We start from the raw sequence: 25064 nt of genomic DNA, 5'->3' as shown, positions 1-25064 counted from the left end.
TAAAAATATACTTGAGGAAGGGGCGCCTGGGTGGCGCAGTCGGTTAAGCGTCCGACTTCAGCCAGGTCACGATCTCGCGGTCCGTGAGTTCGAGCCCCGCGTCGGGCTCTGGGCTGATGGCTCGGAGCCTGGAGCCTGTTTCCGATTCTGTGTCTCCCTCTCTCTCTGCCCCTCCCCCGTTCATGCTCTGTCTCTCTCTGTCCCAAAAATAAATAAAAAACGTTGAAAAAAAAAAATTTTAAAAAAATAAAAAAAAAAAAAATATACTTGAGGTAAATATAACAAGATGTTCACAGTTATTATCCCAGCAGCGAGCGTGCCAATTTACTACTTTTGTATTTTTATTTTGTTTTAACTTCTCAAATAATAAAGCACTATTCTGAGGCCCTGCTCTCTCCCCACACCCCAAGCCTACGTGACTGACCAAATACAAGTTTCTCAGATTTCAATAATTCATGGCCTGAAGCTGGGTGTGAGTGCAGAGCTCCATCCTTAAGGGAGAATGGAGGAACGCATTCAATACAGGCTAAAATCGCCCTCCCTCCATCCAGACGAGAGATGACCTTGGGTTTGAGTGAAATGGGAGAGGGTTTAATGTACTGGATGCTTCTCCCGATCTACTTCAGGGAGATGGAAGGAAACTTTCACCTGGTTCAATAATTTATCAGAACCTAAGCATGATGAAATGAAGAACCTTCCATAGGCAAGGGCTGTGAGTCTAGCAATAGCTCTCTGAGACCACTCTCTGGTTGGTCTGAGGGGAGGGTCTCAGCTTGAGGATGGAAAGAGGGAGCATGATCATCGTTGATGGGAGAAGTAAAACCCCAGTGGGCACACAGATCACATGGGGAGCCTGTTAAAGATCTTGAGTCAGTAGGTCTGGAAGGAGGGAAGGCAGGGACAGGAGGCAGTGCTGGGCATGTTGCATTTCTATCAAGATCCCAGTGCTATGGGTGTGCCTGGTCCACGGACCCCACTTGGAGTAATGAGTCTCCACACCACCCACTGTCAACTACCCCTGCTCCTTCTCTTCATCGTCCTACTTATAAATAAAACCTTGAGTGTTGATGGTGTCTGATGGTACTGAGGGTCAGGAGAACCAGAAACACCTAACTCCTGCCTTCAGTACCAAGGGAGATGGCTACTGGGGACCAAAGCTCCCCTTGTTAGAGGCCATGGGTTCTGTGAAGCAGAGGAAGGGACCTGTTTGGAGCATGAGGCTTGACTGGGGTGACCAACTGCTCTCGTTTGCCAGGATTTTCAGTGCTAAAACCAGAAAAATCTCAGGCAAACCAGAACATGTTGGTCACCCTTACAAAACCCCACTTGGAATACGAATTCACGGTTATAGAAATGAGAAAGTGGTTCCCTCTGGGATGGGGAGGGGATGGAGGCATTGAGCCTCTGGCTCAGCTACCATCTGGCTACAACCTGACTCTACTCAGGTCACCCCTGGCCACTGGGCCACAATCATTGGCCCTTTGAGGCCTGGGTCCCAAACAGCTCTTATGTTATTCCTATCTGAAAAACAAAACAAAACAAAACTAAACTAACATCTTCTACAGCATCAACTTCATGAAGGAAGCTGGGGAGACATGAGCGGAAGAGAATCTTTCCTCAAATAGGAAAGACCAGCCTGAGTTTAAATTCTGGCAGCGCCATCTGTGAGCCATGTGACGCGGGGCCGGCGAATTCATCCGTTGGGTGTTAGCTTCCTCATCTGTGAAATGGGGCTAAAAAGTGCCCCCCCCAAGACTGTGGTACAGATTAAGTGAGATGACATGAGGAAAGAGCCTAGCTCCCAGGTGGGCAGGCCATGGTCGCTGTCTCCCAAGCCCTCCATCACCCGGGGTCCGGTAGCACAGAGGGGCCACGCGTGAGAGAGGACACTTGTTCAGCCGGCTCTTCCTCCAGCTTCCTTCGCCATGCTTTCACTGCCCTTCTGCTTCCAGGAGGGGTGTGAAGGTCTCAAGTCCTATCAGCTGTTCTCCTGACTCAGCCTCGGGCAGTGAGCACGGAAATACCACAGGCAGAGCCTGTTCTGGTGACATTTCAAATCCAAAGTATCTTTCGCGTCCCCTCACAGGCTGCATCTGGTCAGCGTCCATTGCCCAAAAACTCTTGTCTCTTTTTTCAAGGGCTGTTTCTCACTCTACTTCCCTCGGGGACGTCACTTGATAGTTTACAGAGCACCGCCCCATGCCCCATCGTATTTCATCCTCCCGGCAACCCTGCCAAGAAACTAATGCTCAAAAAGGTCAAATCAACTGCCCAAACTTACCCGGCTGGTTTGTGACAGAGGCAGGATTTGTACCCAGGACCTCCTGACTCAGAGGAACTTAATTGACCACACCTGTCACTGCCCCAGGGGCCACCACCACACAGCTCCAGGCTTCCTCCAGCCTGACCCACTTTCATCACACTGCTCCCTCCCAGACCTCTCTTGCGCCCTCAGGAGCCCCTTTTTGATGTAAACAAACCCAACCCCATTTCACCAAAAGCTCAGCAACCAAGCCTTTTGTCTTGCCTGACTTCTCTGTCCCCCAGACCCCCACTTGCCCTGGGGCCCTCTCCCCTCCCCCATGCACACACACCTTAGGGCCCGAATCTGAATCCGGGGTAAGCACCCTCAGTAAGCACCCTCACAGCTACTAGCGGCCACGCCAGGGCCAGGCTTCCCCGGGCCAGGTAGAGCTATTTCTTCAAGCTCTCTTGTCCCCTTCTCATCACTGTCCCTCCTCCTGAAGACTCCCCACCCACCTCCAGACTCAGTCTCCCTCTCCACCCTATGTCCTGGTGCCTTCCAGAGCAGGGTTTCTCAACCTCAGTCCCATGGACATTTTGAGCCAGATAACTCTTTATTGTGGGGACTGTCAGTACACAGTAGGAGGCTGAACAGCATCCCTGGCCTCTACCCACTAGATGCCAGTAGCCTGTCCCCCCAGTTATGACAACCAAAAATGTCCCCAGACATTGTCCAATGTCTTCCAGGGGAAGAGAACCACTGGTCTAGAGCAACATCAGCATCTGGACTCCAGGTCCCGTGCCTTTGACCACTCCAGACCCAGTGACACCACTTCCATCTATCTGTCCCTTTCCTGGGGCAGCCACCTGCCTGCTCCACTGCCCAGAACCAGCCAGCAAGCAAGGCAAAGCCTGAGGACTGAATCCATCCACACCCACTCCCGCCAGGCTGCCTGCTTCCTAGCATTTCCCCCAACCTGTAAGGAACTGTTCTTTGTTAGTATTTCTTCCCTTTGCCCATTCTCCTTTCTGCCTCCTCCACTGGGATACAAAGTCCTTAAAAGCAAGAACTTAACTATTCTCTTTACTGTTCTATCCCTGACACCAGCAGAGTGCCAGGCACAGAAAACATTTATGGAAGGCGGGAGAAGTGAGAAGGAGGAAAGGGAGAAAGAAAGGAAGGGGGAATAAAATCCCGAAGAGGACAGCACTGCAGAAGGCAAGGAGGTATTGATAGATGTAGCAACAAGAGTCAAATGTGACATCTGTGTCTTGAAACAATCTGTAGCTAATAAAAGGGATAATGCATCTCTAGATTCACTGACATGGAAACATCCCTAATAAAGCTGGCTATTTATATGCCCATCTGTGTATTTATGTCCAAAGAACTATCTGAAAGAATGCTCACCAAAAGGCTGAAGATATTGATCTCTGAGTGGTAAGATTTAGGGGGAGTTTTGCTTTCCCTTTACTTCAATTTCCTACAATAAGAATTACCCTCCGCAGCAGAAAATTTTATAAATCATGTGTTTTCAAAGAATGTATTTTAAGATGGGGAAAATCTCATGTGAGAAGTTTGGACAGAGGGGCACCTGGGTGGCTCAGTCGGTTGAGCATCTGACTCTTGATTTTGGCTCCCGGGGTCCTAGGATTGAGCCCTGCTTTGGGCTCTGTGTGGCACCTGCTTGAGATTCTCTGTTCTCTCCCTCTGCTCCTCTCCCTTGCTCATGCTCACTCTCTTTCTCTCTAAAATAAAAAAATGAGGGGCGCCTGGGTGGCGCAGTCGGCTAAGCGTCCGACTTCAGCCAGGTCACGATCTCGCGGTTCGTGAGTTCGAGCCCCGCGTCAGGCTCTGGGCTGATGGCTCAGAGCCTGGAGCCTGTTTCCGATTCTGTGTCTCCCTCTCTCTGTGCCCCTCCCCCGTTCATGCTCTGTCTCTCTCTGTGCCAAAAATAAATAAAAAACGTTGAAAAAAAAATTAAAAAAAAAAATAAAATAAAATAAAAAAATGAAATAAGTTTAGATGGAAAGTGAGATACCCAAAGAAAATACTTACTATACATAATATATACCCCAATTAAAACAGCTTTTTAATTTTTATATGGAAAGAAATAAAAAAAATGTCAGGAGGTAATCCATCACATTCCAACAACAGTGGTTCTGAGATGCAGGCCACAGGTATACAATCCCTTTATCATTTCTCCTTTATGTACGTCTTTATTTTCCAAACCCTGTAGAGCAGTGCTGTCCAATATGGTAGGAAGTAGTTATTAGCACTTGAAATATGTCATGCAAGATATGACTGAGGGCCTGAATTTTTTATATGATTTTATTAATTGCAATTACCGTTTCCATAACCTCACGTGCCTACTGGCTACTGAATACAGTAGCAGAGCTTTAATGTGAACAAATATCTTTTAATACTTAGAAAAAGAGCACTAGATGACATTTCTAAGTTAATAAATAAAAATTCAGAACAGAAAATCCAAATGCTGCCCCAGCGTCTGGCCCGATTCCAGCCCAATGCTGCATTCTGCATCTGTTTATTATAAGATCTAAATGCCCCATCCAAACTTTCTTGGCAGATGTATCATTTTTTTACACTTTTTAAAAAAACTGAAGGATGACTTCTTCATTTCTTATTCAGTAGTTGAAAGTGAGGCAGAGTCAATGAACTCACACATATTCCAGAAACTGACTTCCTTAGACCTTAACAGAAGGTACTTAAGTGCACAGATGTTTGCTCGTTTTAAAAAGAGGCCTTTGCTGCGTATGAAAAAACATTCTCCCTAATTTTTCGCTCAATTTGTTTTAAGTTGGTAATGAAATCTGTGAATCTGCGCTCCCTTTCTTTGGGAAAAATGGAATTTTGATATCTTTTAAAAATCAGAACGCAAGGGGATAATGGAGAAATCAGTCTCAATGGCACATTTCATGTTCGTTTCAGAGCTGTGATGTAAACATGATGATGCTACGCTTTTGGGGTCTTTGAGATTTTTGCCACAAGCCTAGGAGCTCAGGTGGATTACTGCCTAATGCATGCTTCTTTGGTCGATTTTTGTTAACAAATTGCACGTCTACTCGTTTGAAATAAAATCATGAAGTTGTAACGTCTTTGCACAAAGACTGCTCCATTCTGCTTGCCCTGTAGAGGAAGACTTTGTACTAATCACCCCCATGTTCTCCTGCAGTAAAGAGCTGAAGGAGGGACAGAAAGCCCACATTGATGGTGTTCTTCCCATGAGACAACTAGTCACACACAAAAGAGGTTTGAACAAGTATCTCCTCATAGGAGCCAGAGTAGAGAACAGAGAGAGTGCTGCTTGGCCTATGGTTTCACAAAATAAATAATAATGAAATAAAACACTGCACATTTGTGTCTTACTCACCACCTTAACGTATGGACTTTTGTAGATTTTGCATTCAAAGATGCAGAACAGGCTATAATGAACAACAAAAATGGTCCCCCAAATCTCACCACCCAGAGACAAAAATCATCCATTTTTGGAGAGCATTCTTCCACATCTCTCTCTATTCCAGCAGTCCTCAGTTGGGGAAGTTTTGTCACCAGGGGACATTTGGCAATGTCTGGAGACATATTTGGTTGTCACAACTGGGAGGGAGTGTTCCTGGCATTTAGTGGGTAGAGGCCAGAGATACTGCTAAACATCCTACAATGCACAGGACAGCCCCCCCACCCACCCCACGCAAAGAATTATCCAGCTCAAATGTCAGTAGCACTGAGGCAGAGAAATCCTACTATACAGATATGGATATGTAGCTCTGTGATCAAGTCCTGCCCATTCCCTAGAGGGGGCCTCATTCCATTTTTACCAGAACTCTGTAAGAAGCATTTACAGATTCTATAGCAGGAGAGACTGAGGCTCAGAGAAGTGAAGTGTCTTGCCCAAGGTTGCACAGCAGTTAGTCATAGGGCTGAGTCAGAAATCCAGGCTTGAGGGATTCCAAACCCTGCCTTTCCCATCATCTGCAGATTTCCTCCCTTTTTCACCCCAAGACCCACTTTACAAAAGACATTTGGGGACTCTTGACCACTCTTCCAGAACCAAAGGGAGACAGGGCTTTAGTCTTCATGCACAGCGTTCAAGTGATTCTGTTATTTAAATACTCTCAATAATCTAATTTAGATTTTCATCAATATGATCTGTCAAGAATTAAAAGAATACTTTCAAGTCTCTCACTAATTGCTTTTCTATCAATTTCTGATTGGCATGTCCAACTTCATTTCTGTATATTTTTATAAGCTATATTGCACTCAAGGTTGTTATATCTTGGTTGTGGATGAAACCCCTATCAGTTTGTCAAGTGACCTTCTTAGTCTCATTGAGTAATGTCTACCTTGAATTCCCCTTCCTCTGATAATAGTGTTGTGACCCCTGCCTTCTTTTCATTTGTCCAATGTATTTGTGATTATTGTGCCTTAATTATTTAATTTCAGGGATGTGCCTTGAAGTGGCATCTGGCTGGATCTGGGTTGAATTTACCCAACATGAGAGTCATTTTCTTTTAATGGATAGAATTTTTTTTTCAATTCATAACAGATATCTTTGGCCTTAATTCCATTTTTTGTTTTATGTTTTATATGCTTCTCTTTTTCTCATTTTTCCTACCTTCTGCTAATTTGGTAAACAGAATGTTTTTAGTTCTACTGTTGATTATTTTTATATCTTTAAATAACATACTTTGCATCCATCTCTGAAGATACTAATTTCAGAAACTAAAAAAAATAGCAGTTGACTCCCTTTATGAAAGATAAGAAAATACCTTCCTTCATGCATCCTCACTCTCTTTTCACCCCCTCTTCTGGTTTTTAGTGGTATGATCTGAGAGTTTTTGTCTTGATCTTTTCTAGTATAATTGTAGGGTTATTTTGTTATATTTATTTTTTATTTTATTTTTTTAAAGTTTATTTATTTATTTTGAGAGACAGAGAGAGATAGAGACAGAGAGCACAAGCGGGGGAGGGGTTGAGAGGGAGAGAGAAAAAGAGAATCCTAATCAGGCTCCTGATTATGTCAGTCAGACGCTTACATACATATGCTCATCAGTCATTTGGGCTCTTCCCATAGTTAGGCTATAGTTGATAACGCTGCTATAAACATCAAGGTGCATGAACCCCCACAAATCTGTATTTTTTTATCCTTTGGGTAAATACCTAGTAGTGCAATTGCTGGATCGCAGGGTACTTCTACTTTTAACTTTTTAAGGAATCTCCATACTGTTTTCCAGAGTGGCTGCACCAGTTTGCATTCCCACCATCAGTGCAAGAGTGCTCCCCTTTCTCTGCATCCTTGCCAACATGTGTGGCTTCTTGTGTTGTTAATTTTAGCCATTCTGAGAGGTACGAGGTGACATCTCATCGTGGCTTTGTTTTCTATTTCCCTGATGACGAGAGATATTGAGCATCTAATATGTCTGCTGGCCATCTGGTTGTCTTCTTTGGAAAAATGTCTATTCATGTCTTCTGCCCATTTCGTAACTGGATTATTTGTTTTTTGAGTGTTGAGTTTGAGAAGTTCTTACAGATTTTGGATACTAATCTCTTATCAGATATGTCATTTGCAAATATCTTCTTCCATTCTATAGGCTGCCTTTCAGTTTTGTTGATTGTTTCCTTTGCTGTGCAGAAGTTCTTTATCTTGATGAAGTCCCAATAGCTCATGTTTGCTTTTGCTTCCCTTGCCTCTGGAGACATGGCTAGTAAGAAGTTGCTTTGGCTGCAATCAAAGAGGTTGCTGTGTTCTCCTCTAGGATTTTGATCATTTCCTAACTCACATTTTGGTCTTTCATCCATTTTGAATTTATTTTTGTGTACAGTGTATGAAAGTGGTCCAGTTTCATTCTTCTGCATATTGCTGTCTGGTTTTCCCCAAACCATTTGTTGAAGAGACTTTTTTCCATTGGATATTTTTTCCTGCTTTGTCAAAGATTAGTTGACCATATAGTTGTGGGTCCATTTCTGGGTTTTCTGTTCTGTTCCGTTGATATGTGTCTGCTTTTGTGCCAGTACCATACTGTCTTCATAACTACAGCTTTATAATATAGCTTAAAGTCTGGAATTGTGATGCCTTCAGGTTTGCCCTTCTTTTTCAGGATTGCTTTGGCTATTCAGGGTCTTTTGTGATTCCACAGAAATTTTAGGATTGTTTGTTCTAGCTCTGTGAAAAATGCTAGTGGTATTTGGATGGGGATTGCATTAAATGTGTAGATTGCTTTGGGTAGTATAGACATCTTCACAATGTTTGTTCTTCCAATCCATCAGCATTGAATATTTTTCCATTTCTTTGTGTCCTCTTCAATTTCCTTCATAAGTTTTCTATAGTTTTCAGAGTACAGATCTTTCACCTCATTGGTTTGATTTATCCCTAGGTGCTTATGGTTTTTGGTGAAATTGCAAATGGTATCAATTTCTTGATTTCTTTTTCTGCTGCTCCATTATTGGTGTATAGAAATGCAACAGATTTCTGTATGTTGGTTTTATATCCTGTGACTTTGCTGATTCATGTATTAGTTCTAGCAATTTGGGGGTGGAGTCTTTCAGGTTTTCTACATAGAGTAGCATGTCATCCGCAAATAGTGAAAATTTGACTTCTCCCTTTCTGATTTGGATGCCTTTTATTTGTTTTTGTTTTCTGATTGCTGAGGCTAAGACTTCCGGTACTATGTTAAACAGTAAGAGTGGACATCCCTGTCTTGCTCTTGATGGCAGAGGAAAAGCTCTCAGTTTTTCCCCATTGAGGATGATATTAGTCATGGGTTTTCCATATATGGCCTTTGTTGAGATATGTTCCATCTATCCCTACTTTGTTGAAGGTTTTTATCAAGAATGGATGCTGTATTTTGTCAAATGCTTTCTCTGCATCTATTGAAAGGATCATATGGTTCTTATCCTTTCTTTTATTAATGTGTTGTATCACATTCATTGATTTGCAAATATTGAACCAGGCCTGCAGCTGAGGAATACATCCCACTTGATCATGGTGAATAATTCTTTTAATGTACTGTTGGATTTGATTTGCTAGTATCTTGAGAATTTTTGCATCCAGGTTCATCAGGGATATTGGCCTGTAATTCTCCTTTTTAGTGGGGTCTTTGTCTGGTTTTGGAATCAAGGTAATGCTGGCCTAGTAGAAGGAGTTTGGAAGTTTTCCTTCCATTTCTATTTTTTGGAACAGTTTGAAAAGAATAGGTATTAACTCTTCTTTAAATGTCTGTCTGGTAAAATTCCCCTGGGAAGCCATCTGGCCCTGTCTTTAGTTTGTTGGGAGATTTTTGATTGCTGATTCTATTTCTTTGCTGTTTATGGCTCTGTTCAAATTTTCTATTTCTTCCTGTTTCAGTTTTGGTAGTTTGTATGTTTCCAGGAATTTGTCCATTTCTTCCAGATTGCCCAGTTTGTTAACATATAGTTTTTCATAATATTCTTTTATGATTATTTGTATTTCTGTGGTGTTGGTGTGATCTCTCCTCTTTCATTCATGGTTTTATTTACTTGGGTCCTTTCTCTTTTCTTTCGGGTAAGTCTGGCTAGGGGTTTATCAATTTTATTAATTCTCTTAAAAAAGCAGCTCTTAGTTTCGTTGATCTGTTCTACTGGGTTTGTTTGTTTGTTTGTTTTGTTTCTATATAATTTATTTCTGCTCTAGTCTTTATTATTTCCCTTCCCTTTATTTGCTGTTCCTTTTTTAACTCCTTTAGGTGTAAGGTTAGGTTGCATATTTGAGACTTTTCTTGCTTCTTGAGGTAGACCTGTATTGCAATATACTTCCCTCTTAAAACTGCCTTTGCTGCATCCCAAAGGTTTTGGACTATCGTGTTTTCATTTTCATTTGCTTCCATGTACTTTTTTACTTCTCTAATTTCCTAGTTAACCCATTCATTCTTTAGTAAGATATTCTTTAACCCTCATGTTATTTGTGGTCTTTCCAAATTTTTTCTTGTGGTTGACTTCAAGTTTCATAGCATTGTGGTCTGAAAATATGCATGGAATGATCTTGATCTTTTTGTATTTGTTGTGGGCTAATTTGTGACCCAATATGTGATCTATTCTGGAGAATGTTCCATGTGCCCTCAAAACGAATGTGCATTCTGCTGCTTTAGGATGAAATGTTCTGAATATATTATCTGTTAAGTTCATCTGTCCAGTGTGTCATTCAAAGCCATTGTTTCCTTATTGGTTTTTCTGGTTAGATGATCTGCCCATTGTTGTAAGTGAGCTGTTAAAGTCCCCTGTTATTGTATTATTATCAATGAGTTTCTTTATATTTTTTATTAATTTATTTATATATTTGGATGTTCCAATTTGGGGGCATAAATATTTACAATTGTTAGTTCTTCTTTTTTTAAGCTCATTTACTTATTTTAAGACAGAGGGAGACAGCAAGCAGGGGAGGGGCAGAGAGACAGGGAGAGAGAGAATCACAAGCATACTCCATGCTGTCAGCACAGAGCCAGACACAGGGCTCTATCTGACAAACCATGAGAACATGACCTGAGCCAAAACCAAGAATCAGATGTTTAACCAACTAAGCCACCCAGCTGCCCCTACAATTGTTAGATCTCCTTGATGGACCGACTCCTTAATTATGATATAATGCCCTTCTTCATTTCTTGTTACAGTCAATCTCTGTCTTAAACTCTAGTTTGTATTAAATAAGTATGGCCACTCCAGCTTTCTTTTGATATCCATTAGCATGATAGATGGTTCTTCATCCCCTCACTTTCAATCTGGAGGTGACTTTAGGTCTAAAATTAGTCTCTTGTAGGCAGCATATAGATGGATCTTGTTTTTAAGTTTGTTTGTTTGTTTTTTTATCCAATTTGATACCCTATGTCTTTTGATTGGGGCATTTAGTCCATTTACATTCAGAGTGATTACTGAAGATACAAATTTAGTACCACTGTGTTACCTGTAGAGTTGCTATTTCCAGTGATATTCTCTGTTCCATTCTAGTCTTTGTGGTTTGGGGCCTTTTATTTCCTACTCAAACAGTCCCTTTTAATATTTCTTGCAGGCCTGGTTTAGTGGGCACAATCTCCTTTAGTTTCTGCTTGTCTGGGAAACTCTATCTCTCCTTCCATTCTGAATGACAGTCTTGCTAGACAAAGTATTTTTGGATGCATATTTTTCCCATTCAGCAGGTTGAATATATCCTGCCATTCCCTTCTGGCCTGCCATGTTTCTGTGGACAGATCTGCTGTGAACTTGATCTGTCTTCTCTTGTAGGTTAAGCACTTTTTTTTTTCTCTTGCTACTTTCAGGATTCTTGCCATGTCTTTGTATTTTGTGAATTTGACTTCGATATATCTAGATGATGGCCAGGTTTGTTGAATTTAATGGGAGCTCTCTATGCTTCTTGGATTTTTACATCTGTGTCCTTCCCCAGATCAGGGAAGTTTTTAGCTATAATTTGCTCAAATAAACCTTCTGCTCCTTTTTGTCTTTCTTCATCTTCTGGGATACCTATGATACGAATGTTATTACATTTTAAGAATCACTGAGTTCCCTAAGCCTAACTTCATGACCCATTATGTTTCTTTTCCTCTTCTTCTCAGTTTCATTATTTTCCATAATTTTATCTTCTATATCACCAATCATTCCTCTGCTTTGCTCATCCTCATTGTTATGGCATTCATTCAGGTTTGCATCTCTGCTATAGCATTTTTAATTTTGGCCTGACTAGATTTTAGCTCTTTTATCTCTGCAGAAAGGGATTCTCCAGTGTCTTCTATGATTTTTTGTCAAGACCAAGTAGAATCCTTATAATTGTTGTTTTAAATTGTAGTTCAGTCATCTTACTTATATCTGTATTGATTAAATCCCTGGCCATTACTCCTACTTCCTGTTCTTTCTTTTGGGATGAATTCCTCTGTCTTGTCCTTTTGTCCAGGTTAAAAAAAAAAAAAAAAGCTAGATCCTAGGTATTTTTTGGTCTGCTTGTTAAAAGAAGCTAGATCCAAAAAATAAAAGCATTATATATAATATATATAATAACTAATAATCATATAATAATAATTAATATATAATATATAAATATTTAAATTTGGGGGGGGTGCCTGAGTGGCTCAGTCAATTAAGCATCTGACTTCAGCTCAGGTCATGATCTCATGGTTTGTGGGTTCAAGCCCCATGTCGGCCTCTGTGCTGACAGCTTGGAGTCTGGAGCCTGCTTTGGATTCTGTGTCTCCCTCACTCTCTGCCCCTCCCCCACTGGCGGTCTGTCTGTCTGTCTCTCTCTGTCTCTCTCTCTCTCTCAAAAATAAACATTAAATTTTTTTTAAAAATACTTAGAAGGTTGGAGGAATGTCTCTACAGACCTGAAAATCAGACCTCTGAGGAGCCGGCACTGCTAGGCCGTGCTGGTATCTCAAGGGACCGCTTGAGGCTGGAACCAGACCTTATATTTCCTAAGCTCTAAGCCAAGCATTTAACATCCCCCTGCCAAGATCTGGAACCATGACAGGTCCTATGCAGAGATACTTCTGGGTCATGGTTCCCAACTTTGGCTGCACACTGAAATCACTTGAGAAATATTAAAAACACTGATGCATAGATCCTATGCATTGAAATTCTGAGTTAACTGGTCTGGGGTACTGCCAAGAATTGAGTTTTAAAAGCTCCCCAGGTGATTCTAATGTGTAGCCAAAGTTGAGGACCACTGACCTAGAATTATCTGTGCATAGGACCTGTTACCACCTCTGACAATAAGGATTATTGTCAGACAATAAGATTAGTGTTCACAGCCCTGGTTTTATCACATCATTGTAATCACGTGGGGAAACTTTTTGAAACTGGTGATGTCCCACTTTCCCCCAGAGGTCCTGATTTAATTCATTTGAGTTGAGTTCCACATTTGGAATTTTTAAATCCCAGGAAATTCTAATGTGCAGTCAGGGTTTAGGTAGAGGAAAGACCCATAATGTTTCTTTCCCCAGTTTTGATGACTGGATAAGACATCATAAAGAGGCAAAAATGTCTAACATCATGTCAGCTTCAAGAATGCTAGGTTGGTGGGAGAAGTCTAACAATTAGATGATTTAAGAGGGAGCCTCTTCACCATGAGATGTTGGAAATGGGGATAAACTCTCTCTCCTCCCCCGCCTCTCTCTCTCTCTCTCTCTCTCTCTCTCACACACACACACACACACACACACACGGTGGAGAGGACAGCATTAGGAGAAAATTATGAATGTAGGATTAAAAGGTAAGTTTTAACCTCCTTTAATATAATTGCATATTTGCTTTGGGCCACATTACCCTAGATCAGTAGTTCCTAGCAAAGCATCATTAGCATTACCTGCTATCTTGCCTGAAATGACAATTCTTGGGCCCCACCCCAGACCTACTGAGTCAGAAACTCTGGTGGTAGGGTCCGGCCATCTGTGTTTTAACAAATCTTCTAGATGATTATCATACTCAAATTTGAGAACCATTTTCCATAGCTGTGATATCTGGAAAAGTCACACCAGAAAAAAACAAAATGCTAAAAGGCCTGTGTCCTCCTCTGCCCCAGGAACCCCTTCAGTAGACAACTACAGACAGTAGCCTACCCTCCTTCTGGTAGACCAAGTACATCACCATAGCAACATGGATGCTCCTGGTGGGTCTCAGACATTCACCACAAGAACATCTTTTCTTAGAAGAATTTGTACATAAAATCAAACTTCTGTGCCCTTTGTCGCTTTGCCTGTCTGTGACAACTAGTCCCAGCTCTTTGCCTTTTCCTTTGGCACGCTGAGAACTTATTTTTGTCTAATCCCACTTTGTCCTCTCAAATCAGTGCAGAGTCCTCCCAGATTTTGACAACAGATCAGCTGATGGTCCTAGCTTTTGCCTACTGTTGTGAATTTTGTTCCTTTAGCAATGCTTTCAGCAATGCCTCTGTCACATTTGGATTTTGGAGGGCTACATCAAATGCTTGACACTAATTGAACTCATAATAAAGAAAAGCCCCTGATTTATTTTCCATGAGTAATTCTAAGCCACATCCTCTCCATGCATTTCAGCTGTTGGTATTTTGGATCCAGGTATATAATCTCATAACATCTCATGAGATTTTAGTATGTCATTGTTTCTTGATTCAATTTTGCCCAGATAGCAGACTTTGTTCATGTTGCAGTGACCAACTGTCCTGGTTTGCTTGGGACTGAGGAGTTTCCCAGGAACAGAACTTTCAGGAATAAACCCAGGAAAACTCCCTGGGAGCAGCTTTCAACCAGTAAAAGTAGGATCTGGTGGATAAACCAGCAAACTTGCCTCTTGGGGGGTATGATAGGCAGCCTCCAAGATGGTCCCCAATTACACCACCACTTAATATTCAGGCCCTTGTGAGATCTCCACCCTTTAAAGGTGGGCTAGACCTAGTGACCTGATTCCAATACAGTAAAAGTGATGGGATATCATTTCTGAGATTAAGTTACAAAAAGACTGAGACCTCTAACTTGCTGGCTTCCTCTCTGATTTTCTCCCTTGCTGTCTCTAAGAAAAGACAATTGCCATGTTGAAGGATACCCTACAAATGGGTCCACATGGCAAGGAACTTATGTCTCTAGACAATTGTTAGGAATTGAAATGTGTCTCCCCAAAAGATATATTGAAGTCTTAATCCCCAGTACCTCATAATGTGATCTTATTTAGAAATAAGGTCATTGTAGATGTGATTAGTTAGATGAGGTCATACTGGAGTAGGGTGGGTTCTTAATCCAATAGGACTGGTGTCCTTATAAGAAGAGAAGGGACACAAAAACACAGACACACAAGTGGAGAAAGTCATGTGAAGGCAGAGGCAGATTTCAGCTTCAAGCCAAGAAATACCAAGGATTGCCAGCCATCACCAGAAGCATTACACAGCTACCATGAATATTTTTAACCTTCCTTGTGTCCTTTGCACAAGTTATCCCTCTCATTATGTGTCCTCTCCATCATCATCATCATCATCATCATCATCATCATCATCATTCTTGTTAATTCTTCTGTTTGCCATGGGTGACCAACCATCCAGGTTTGCCCAGGCATGAGGGGTTCCCTGAGACACAAAACTTTCAGTGTTAATTAAAACCAGGATGACCCTGGGGTGCCTGGGTGGCTCAGTCAGTTGAGTGTCTGACTTCAGCTCAGGTCATGATCTCACCATTCACGAGTTCGAGCCCTGCATCAGGCTCTGTGCTGACAGCTTGGGAGCCTGGAGCCTGCTTCAGATTCTGTGTCTCCTTCTCTCTCTGCCCCTCCCCTACTTGCACTCTGTCTCTCTCTCTCTCTCAAAACTAAACATAAAAAAAGAAAACCCAGGATGATCCCACGCAAACTGGGATGCATTGGTCACCCCAGCTGAGCTGCCATTTTTTCCACAACAGCTACTTAGAATCCAAAGACAACAGCCAAACATTTGCCTGAGGAAGGCTCTTGCCTGTTCCATTCCTGCAGTTTCTCTGTACTTTCTACCTCAATTAGCTAGTCACTGAAAGCTACTGTTAATTAACAATATATTGTAGACCAGAACTAATTGCAATCAATATTTTATTAATTTTCAAACAAAAGGTTGCCTTCAATTAACCAAGTGTGAAAAAGTTGATTACGATGATTTGCACATATGCCCATAGTCACCATCACCAATTAGCATGCTGATGCCCCAAAAGCACTCATTAGTGCATGCAATGATGACATATTAACAAAAATAAACAGCTATGGTGCTGTGGCATTGTTTTTTTCTAAATTCCACCAAGGACAGGGAGGGAAATATAGTACTATTTATGCACGATTGTAAAAGCAGTCTTTACATATAGTGACATGAATCACAAACCACATTTTCAAAGTGTTTGCCAACTATGCGATCTCCTATAGGAGAAATCCCTTACCTGGAGATGCTACCATGTTTTGCATGCAGTCGGCACACCATAAATGTTTGTTAACTAAAGTTGTTGAACATTAGAGATACAAAGTTTCTAGAACTAATTCTCCATGATTGTGAGGCTCAGAAAAATGAAGTGATTTTGCCAGGGTAGCACAGCTATGAAGTAGAACTAGGACCAGGGCCTTATTCTACAAAAGGGGTTGTCGACCTCAGCACTGCTGACATTTTGGGTTGGATAATTCTTTTGGGGGGGGGGGGGTTTGCATCCTTGCCCTCACCCACTAGATGTCAATAGCAGCCCTTCACCCAATCACAACAACAAGATTATCTCCAGACATTGCCCAATGTCCCCTGGTTGGGGTGAGGGTAGAGGCAGAAGGGGAGCAGAGTTGCCCTCAGTTGAGGACCACTGTAAATGTGGACCCATGGTTCTCAAAATGTGATCCCTAACGAGCAGCAGCAGCAGCATCACTGGAAGCTTGTTAAAAATTCAAATGTTGGAAGGCCCCACTCTAGACCCATTGAATCAGAAACTCTGGGAGTGGGTCCCAGGAATAAGGCCTCCAGGTGGATCTGATGCTCCTTCAAGTTTGACATAGCAGTGTCAGTTATATCTTACCTACATAAAGTGAAAGTTTTGTCCCTATTTCATAGACAAGGAAACTGAGGCTGAAGAGTCCTCATGCCTTCCCCAAGTTCTGATTTAGTCCTGACTTAGTAACAGGATGAACTTCACTCAGTATGATACCAGGGACTGCTGTTTCTGTTCTAACACATCTCCTTGAAGACAGGCAGCAGGGGATGAGGGAAGGCTGGCTTGGGGCACGGTCCTGTCTCTTTCAGACCACGAATACCACAAAGGCCAGGCCACCAGCCCCAGGACCCTTTGTAGTCGCTGTGGCCTTTGGAGTCTGAGGTAATGAAGACAAGCATCAGTGCCTGGAGGAGCTTATTAAACCTGATGATAAACTAAATATACTGAGGTCAAACTGAGCACCTTTGGAGCAAGGGCACTGGTATCTCCAGACCCTCTCCCACATGAGCATTTTGAACAAACCTTTATCGAAAAAATATTTCACCAACCCAGCTCACCAACTGTCTTTGGTGGGGGCCTTTGCCACCACTCCCATGGCTACTACAAAAGCAGACATTTCATATACTATGACCTCACTCCCCTGGCCACAGCTGGGTTCTTGACCTAAGGTGAACCCTTCCCTGGGATTTTGGACTTGGAACTAACAGAATTGAACTTATCCCTCCCTGGTGGTTGAAACTGTGAGCTCTCAGGCTCCATGTTGTTCTACTACTACAACTATTACCAGCACATGAGTGTCTTTCACTTACAACCAAAGAGACCTAACTCAAATAAGCAAGACTTAAATACAAAAGAGTAAGTCCCTTTCATGACTAACCCAAGGAGAGGGTAATATTTTTCATGACATTCAGGAGACAAGGGGGAAATGTACTACTGTAGCCCTTACCTGTGACTCAAGGTTTTTTCTGGAAAGTTCTCTCCCATCTTCTCCATGTCCTGTGGCCTCTGAAGATGGTTCCAATCTTCCCTGAAAAACCAGAGCCATGCCAGACCCCTTGGCCCTGAAAGTCATCCTTGGATGTCCCCATCATGCCCAGCAATGATAGCTCAGACTGATAGCAAACTTCCACATGGGAAGGAGGAAAGGAAAATATGAGTCAAAGGGACTACAAGTTACAAATGGATGGAGGCTGGTTCAATAGATGAGTAGACGCAGGAGTGATGGGGAAATCAGAGGCAAAATATTTACTGGAATAGCTATGAATCCAGACCTACCAGTTTCAATGAGGAGCCCAAATTCACTACCCCCCCACACACACACACCCAATATGCATCTTTGTATACCAATGGCAAAAACTATCTGTGGCAAAGACATGGCATCAATGCTTTGGGCTAGATGGGGGGATGAAGGGAGGGATGATAGATGGTGGAGGAATGAGGGATGCTGAATGGATGATGGAGGGATGGATGGATGAATGGACGGACGGACAGACAAATGCTGAATGAGAGCATGGTAGAACTCTAGAGGCAGAATGAGGAACACCCGGCTGAGGTGAGGCCAGTAGGCTGGTAGATCTCCTAGGTTGAATGGAACACGTAGCTATGAATGGTATAGACAGAATACTGACCAGGGAGACAAAGGCTCCCTGACCTGCCATGTGACTCTGAGCCACTCCCTACACCTCACCAAGCCTCATTTCTCTGTGTACACAAATGTAGGGCTGTCCTAGCTCTCCCTCTCTCTGGTCCCTTCTATCTCCCAGATCCAAGGAATCTTCATGAGATTGTGGTGTCCCCAAACCGTTAAAGCAGAGCCATGTTCCAGGCCCTCTGCAAAGCAGGTCTCACTGCCCATCTGCCAGTCCTGTTTACAGAGCGACACCGGGATGGGTGGGCAGTTGGGAGGTCTCCAACTTCTCTGAGAACATCTCTACAGATGCTTCTGAAAAGGGTGAGACGTGGGCCTTGCGATAAGTGAGAAGTCTGGAGTGCTGCCACTCGGTCCTGCCTGTCCCCACGCTCCCCAGACAGGCACCATCCATCCCCTGAATGCAAAGCACTGATAACTCCCCATGGGGGTTCTGGGTCCTTCCAGGAGATGAGGGCACCCTGCGCTTGCCCAGGTGTCGATGGATACATTCCTGGAAGCATTGGAACACTGGTGGTGATGGAAATGGTACAATTCTACAGCCTCTGGGGTAGCACCCCTTTGTCCCGATTCAGTGCACTTCCTGCTTCTTACCGCCCGGGGCACTGTCAAGTCTCTTTTACAAAGAGGTTCCTCAGTCCCTAAGTAATCGGCTGACACAAACGTAAACTGGTGAAGTGCTCTCAATTCTACATTCTCTTGTAAACCCAGCCAGGGCATCTTGATGCATATCATTAACAAATAATTTCCTTTTATCACCAGTCACTATCTCCTAGGTGCTGTGCCAGGATAGTGACTATGCAGGAGGTAGTCCTTCCCCAGTATTAGCCTGAGGGGTAAACTGAGGCTTAGAGAGGCTGCTAACCTGTCCAGGCTATATCATGAGCCAGTGGCAGGCCTGAGATGAGAATTTTGGTCCATAGGCAGAGCCTGTGTCCTAACCACTGGGAAGCACTGCTTCCCAGATCTTAGCACCAAAGACTCTCTGGCTGCAGCCTCACTACAGCCTTTGCAGCTCCTGGTCCTGCCATACCTCTGCTCACACCGTTCTGCCTCCCCTCAATGCTCCAGGCTCCACTCATGGGTCCCCTCCTCCATGAAGACTTTCTAACCCTTCCGAGCCACCAAGGTAAAATGAGCCCATCTCTCCTTCATTCCCCCGGTGACTCTGCAGGTATATCTGTCACAAGAAACATTTCCACCATATGTGGAAAATGTCCATCTCAGCCTTCTGGCTTCTAGGCTTCTGGGAAATGCAGTCCTTGCCTTAGCCATCTCTGTTTGCCCAGGGCCTAGCTCAGCACTAGGCACATGGAAGCTCTCAGTAAATATTGAATGAAGAAACAAATGGACCAAAAGCTCATCAGAAACCCAATTTCAAGCTACTCAGGAGAACAAGTTCACAGGGCAAGGATGCCTGGCACACGCATGTGTTTGCTCATAAAAACTTACTTCATGGTGAAAGAGAATGAATGATTGAACGATGAGCACAGCTGAGCATTTACACACTTCTAGTGAATGTCTTCCCAGGCATCCAGATATATCACAGGACTTAGAAAAAGAAACATCAGGGGGCTCCTGGGTGGCTCGGTCAGTCAAGTGTCCCACCTCGGCTCAAGTCATGATCTTGTGCTTTGTGAGTTCAACCCCCGCATCGGGCTCTGTGCTGACAGCTCAGAGCCTGGAGCCTGCTTTGGATTCTGTGTCTCCCTCTCTCTCTGTCCCTCCTCTGTGTGCGCTCTCTCTCTCTCTCTCTCTCTAAGCTTTTTAAACAATTAAAAAAACAAATGGAAACATTCAGGTACTTTTTAGTAAACTGACCATTAACTCTAAGGTCCCTATTACAGGCTGAATGTCTGTACCCCCCCACCCCTAAATTCCTATGTTGAAATTCTAATTCCAATGTGATGGCATTTGGAGCTGGGGCCTTTGGGAGGTGGCTTGCTCATGAGAGTGGAGCTTCCATAAATGGAATGAGTGTCCTTATAAGAAGAGGGCAGATTGCTAGCTGGCTCTTCCTCCACCACACAGGGGTACAAAGAACAGTCAGCAGTCTGCAACGCAGAAGAGGCCCTCGCCAGAGCCTAGCCCTGCCGGCATCCTGAGCCCCGTCTTCTCAGCCTCCAGAACTGTGAGAAATCAATGTCTGTTGTTTATGAGCCACTCAGCCTATGGTACTTCATTATAGCAGCCCACATTGACTGAACAGTCTCAGAGTAACTTTTTAAACCCTAAACCATCCTTCTGAGACAAGAGACCTTCAAAACGCAATAATAAGCCTCAATTCAAAACCTTGACAATAGAAGGATATCAGTCACTCCACATTGCAAACAGGCTTGGCCTAATTCTGGAGGGCTAATGAAATCCTCAAAATAAAATCGTGCTCTATGAAGTCTTTTTAGAGTTGAGTTCCCCCAGAAGGGGACCCTGAGACAAGGGTTCGGGTGCAAGTGTTTTATTTGGGAGATGACCCCAGGAGGCACCAGCAGGGGAGAGGGGAGGAAAGACAGAGAAGGGATGGAACTAATAGCATGTTATCCACCCAGTTACCACCGTGGGTGACTACAACTTGATCCTACAGGGACTCTGGGAGACAGTACTGACTCACCTATGAATTGACCCACTGAAGGACAAAGGGATCTGGGTAGTTATTCTCCAATTCCAGGGGCATTAACTCTCCAGTAATTGCAGCCTGCCCACGCACCAGGGCTAAGGGATAGTCCTTGAGCAGAGAGTGGCCAGTGCCTCAAGTAGGATACCCTCAGCATATTTGGGAATGCTGAGGGCCAAATAAGGGTATGAGTCATCACCAGTGTCTGCTACAAAGCCCAAGGGAAGAACTGACTGTAACAACAGCATTGGTCTCCAACTAACAAACTACTAGCTATCAGAACCTGATGTAAACTAAGCCAGAAAGTGGGGCCCTGAGACAAAAGAAAGCTGTGGGAAGAGAAGAAGCTAGAACCTTCCATCTGCCTCCTCTCCTCCTCTCTTTTCTTTGGAGCATATATGTCTGCCTTTCGTCTGCTCTCCCTCTCCAACCTGGAATCTATTTTCTTCTTAGTCTGAGTCTTTCTTCCTCTTCCCCCTCAATATCTTCCACCCACCCCTCCTGTCCCTACTTTTCCCATCTCTTAAGAGCCCATAACACGAAAGCAAAGTATCTTGCTTAATATTTGTTTACTTGGGAACAGTGAGTTTTATGTACACTGTTCTTAATTAAAATCTCAGCAAGTTTCTATTTGTGGATGGAGAGGCATTCTGCCCAAGAAGGGGGGGCTTTAAAATCTTGGCATCTTCTTACTGATGCACCCCCAGCACTTGGAATGAACACTTGGGATTTAGTCTTTCATTTGGGGCCCATGAAGCTATTCATGTTCTCAGCAACACCAATTATTGGCAATTGCACTGTGTGAAGGAAGTGAATTTCCTCCCAGACATGCTGTAGTGGTGTTTCTCACTGCTTCATCTGTGTGGGTGGCCCGTTAGATAAATGCTCATCCAAAGTGTCATGCAGGGTATCTACGGTGAAGCACTTGGTCTCCACCCAAACCATAGTCTGGAGTAACTGCTCTGCCCTGTGCTTTTTGGGAGTCCCTTCTAAATGACTGCATCAAGAAAGAAAGTTTCCCATTGTCTTCCAGACCCTCCTCTTCCCTTCCAATTCATTCTCTACATGCATTTCCTCAAGTTCACTCAAGTGTCACCTCCTCCAAGAAGGCTTCCCTGGCTTCCTCAAGCTGGCAGGCATCCAGACCTCTGTGTTCCCTGAATTTGGGACCACTTGCTTGTGTGGCATGCCTCAGATGGTGCTGTCTGCTCAGCAGGCTGTGGACCCATAGAGGACAGAGTCCCCATACTGGTCAACTAGTTTCACTAGGGGTTCAGCAGGGAGTACAAGTTTGGTAAATGTTAAATGGATGGATGGATGCCAGGACTTATTAGAGCTTGAGACCAACTTGTAGGAACTGAACTCTTGGGCTGACAGCCAGTGAGAAATATAAGGAACCCAGAGATCAGGAAGCCCAGTGTTTTCCACTCTGAGGGGAGGGATGGGTAAGAGGGGCCAGAGGACTAAACTTCTCCCATATGGAACCAGGATGCTCCACTCCTGTTGATTTCACATATTGGGGTTCTGGAAATAGAGTTTCACTTCTCTAAAAAGTCAGAAAACCATTGCGGTGCCTGGGTGGCTCAGTCGGTTGGGCATCTGACTTCGGCTCGGGTCATGATCTCGTGGTCCGTGAGTTCGAGCCCCGTGTCAGGCTCTGTGCTGACAGCTCAGAGCCTGGAGGCTGCTTCAGATTCTGTGTCTCCCTCTCTCTGACCCTCCCCTGTTCATGCTCTGTCTTTCTCTGTCTCAAAAATAAATAAACATTTTTTTTTTTAAAGTCAGAAAACCATTATTCTACAGTTCCAGCTGCTGCATTTTTTAGAAGGGACATGACTTATTCCCCAGGAAGGCTGGTCTGGGACCTAAATTTACTGACTCCTGGTCCAGTGCTCACTCAGCTCAATACCACAGCCAAGTCCACCCATAGACATGGGTCTGCTTCCAAATGGGGGTCTTGCACCTGGAGGCCCAGACACAAGGGACATCTCCCCATCCCTGAGAGAGGGGTCTGGAATGAAGGCATGGGGGACAGGCAGCAGTGGAGGTGCAGGGCAGCAGGGCTGATACACTTGACCCATAGTGGGTGCAGGAATTCAACCTCCAGGTGTGGGAGGCCAGAGGGGATGGGATAGGGACCCCAGATCAAGGTGGAGCTCAGGAGCCTAGACCAGGTGGGGTGACCCAACACCAAGACAAGGTCCCTCCCCCAGCCTAGGCTGGCAGATCAGGGGTGGCCACAGCTCTGAAGGATAGAGGTCAGGGGCAGCCTGGAACACGCAGTGGAAAGGGAAAGTCCCCGCTGGACCCAGGTTCCACCCTCCCCAAACCCTGCCATGTAGGAAAGAGCAGAAACTCCAGCAGCCTCTGGGAGTCTGGGGAGGTGGCAGGGGCAGGGGGTCCCAGTAGCTCTGAAGCCCTCTAGCAACAGCCAAGGAGCAGAGAACCGGCGGCGCCACCTCCTGGAGCCTTCGGGGAGTGCAGTTCACACCCAGCCAGCCTCAGGCCCCCCGCCCCCCCCGCCCCCGCCCCCCCCCGCAATAGGAGTTGCAGGGGTGAGGAGATGCCGTGCCCAGAAGAGCAGATCAGCCGTTTATTGTTCCTTTTTCTACATGTTATCATGGAAAACTTTAAACATACCCAAAAGTAGCGAGAACTGTAGTCACAAACTCCCAGATACCCATCATTCTGCTTCGCCAGTTAGTGCATGGCTGATCTGGCTTCCTCTTTACCCTTCCCTCCTGCTTACCCCTTCCAAATTATTTCCCAGCAAATTCCAGGCAACATATAATTTCACCCCTAAATGTGTTCTTATGTCTCTCTAAAATAAGTACTTTTACAAGGTAACCACAATACCACTGTCTCACCAAAAAAATCATATAAGTCCTTGATATCCTCAAATATCCAAACAATATCTTGACAACTGGGTAAGTGTCTCATGAATTCATAAATGCTTTTCTACAGTTTATTCACCAGAATCCTAATAAAGTCTACATGTTGCAACTACATGTTGCAATGTCTTTTGAGTCTTTTTTTTTTTTTCAAACAATAGCAATTTATTATTTATTTTTGCTTACCAATCTTTGGGTTTTGACTGGGCGGTTCTTCTGCCCCACATGGTGGTAGTTCCAACACCTCCCTGCATTCAGCTGAGGTGCCTGGGTTCTCTTTCTTTGGGCCTCTCCATATGGCTTCTCTCTTCAGCAGCGAAAAGAGTGGGAGGTTTTTTTAATCTATAGGTTTCTCCTCCATTTGGGTTTTTTTGTGTGTGTTTGGGGGGAGGAATGGTTGTGGGGGGGATGGTTTTTGGTTTGTTTCACTTGAAATTCATTTGTTGAAAGAACCTGGTCACATTTCCCACACTTGGGATTTTGTTGGTTTCACCCCTATGGTAACATTTAACATGTTCCTCAGACTTCTAAGTTGTACATTCTGTCAGTGGGAGTTGAATCCAAAGGTTTATTCAGATTCTGTCTTCATCTCTTGTTATGTCTGCTATCAGGAGGCAGGTGGTGCCAACTGACCTCTCTACTGATGTCAGCAACCACCCATGGTCATTACCTAGATCCGTTATTTCCTTGGGTACTGCAGAACTCTGATATTCTAATTCCATCATTCACTGTTTACTTTTATTATTTTGTTTAATGTGTATCTATTTTTGAGAGAGAGAGGCAGAGAGTGAGTGGGGGAGAGGCAGAGAGAGAGAGGGAGACACAGAATCTGAAACAGGCTCCAGGCTCTTGAGCTGTCAGCACAAAGCCCGAAGTGGGGCTGGAACTCAGGAACGGTGAGATCATGACCTAGGCCGAAGTCAGACACTTAACCGACTGAGCCACCCAGGCGCCCCCTCACTGTCTACTTTTAAATCCAAAAGTCATTATTGATTCAGAATTACTTCCCACAACAGAACAGGCCCCTTGAGAGAAAATCTACTTCTGGACCCTGGGACAAGTCTTTGCCCTTTTCTAGAACTGTGCTGTCCAATGAGGCAGCCACTACCCACATGTGGCTACTGGACATTGAAAGGTGAACGAGCCAAATTTGAGATGTGCCATATGTGTAGAATATATTTCAAGTTTCAAAGACTTGGTATGAAAAACTAATCTTAAATATCTCATTCATAATTTTTATATGATTTGCATGTTGAAATAATAT

The 25064-nt window shown here is 43.9% G+C and overlaps 1 long non-coding RNA gene across 7 annotated transcripts in view; it reads right to left on the bottom strand.

The window, feature by feature from the left end:
- The window catches only part of LOC107179210, a 104554-nt gene that overhangs the window by 33314 nt on the left and 46176 nt on the right, over positions 1-25064 (bottom strand). Inside the window, exon 1 of one of the 7 annotated variants that reach the window (XR_006215445.1) lies at positions 23987-24102. The exons of the other annotated variants lie outside the window; for them this stretch is intronic. This is a non-coding gene — a long non-coding RNA (uncharacterized LOC107179210). Of the gene's footprint in view, positions 1-23986; positions 24103-25064 lie in introns of those variants that run through there. 7 annotated transcript variants of the gene reach the window in all.

This window comes from Panthera tigris, chromosome A3 (genome assembly GCF_018350195.1).
Source record: "Panthera tigris isolate Pti1 chromosome A3, P.tigris_Pti1_mat1.1, whole genome shotgun sequence".
Lineage (NCBI taxonomy): Eukaryota > Metazoa > Chordata > Mammalia > Carnivora > Felidae > Panthera > Panthera tigris.
The sequence above is the reverse complement of the archived record's forward strand: the minus strand, read 5'-3'. Positions and strand labels throughout refer to the sequence as shown.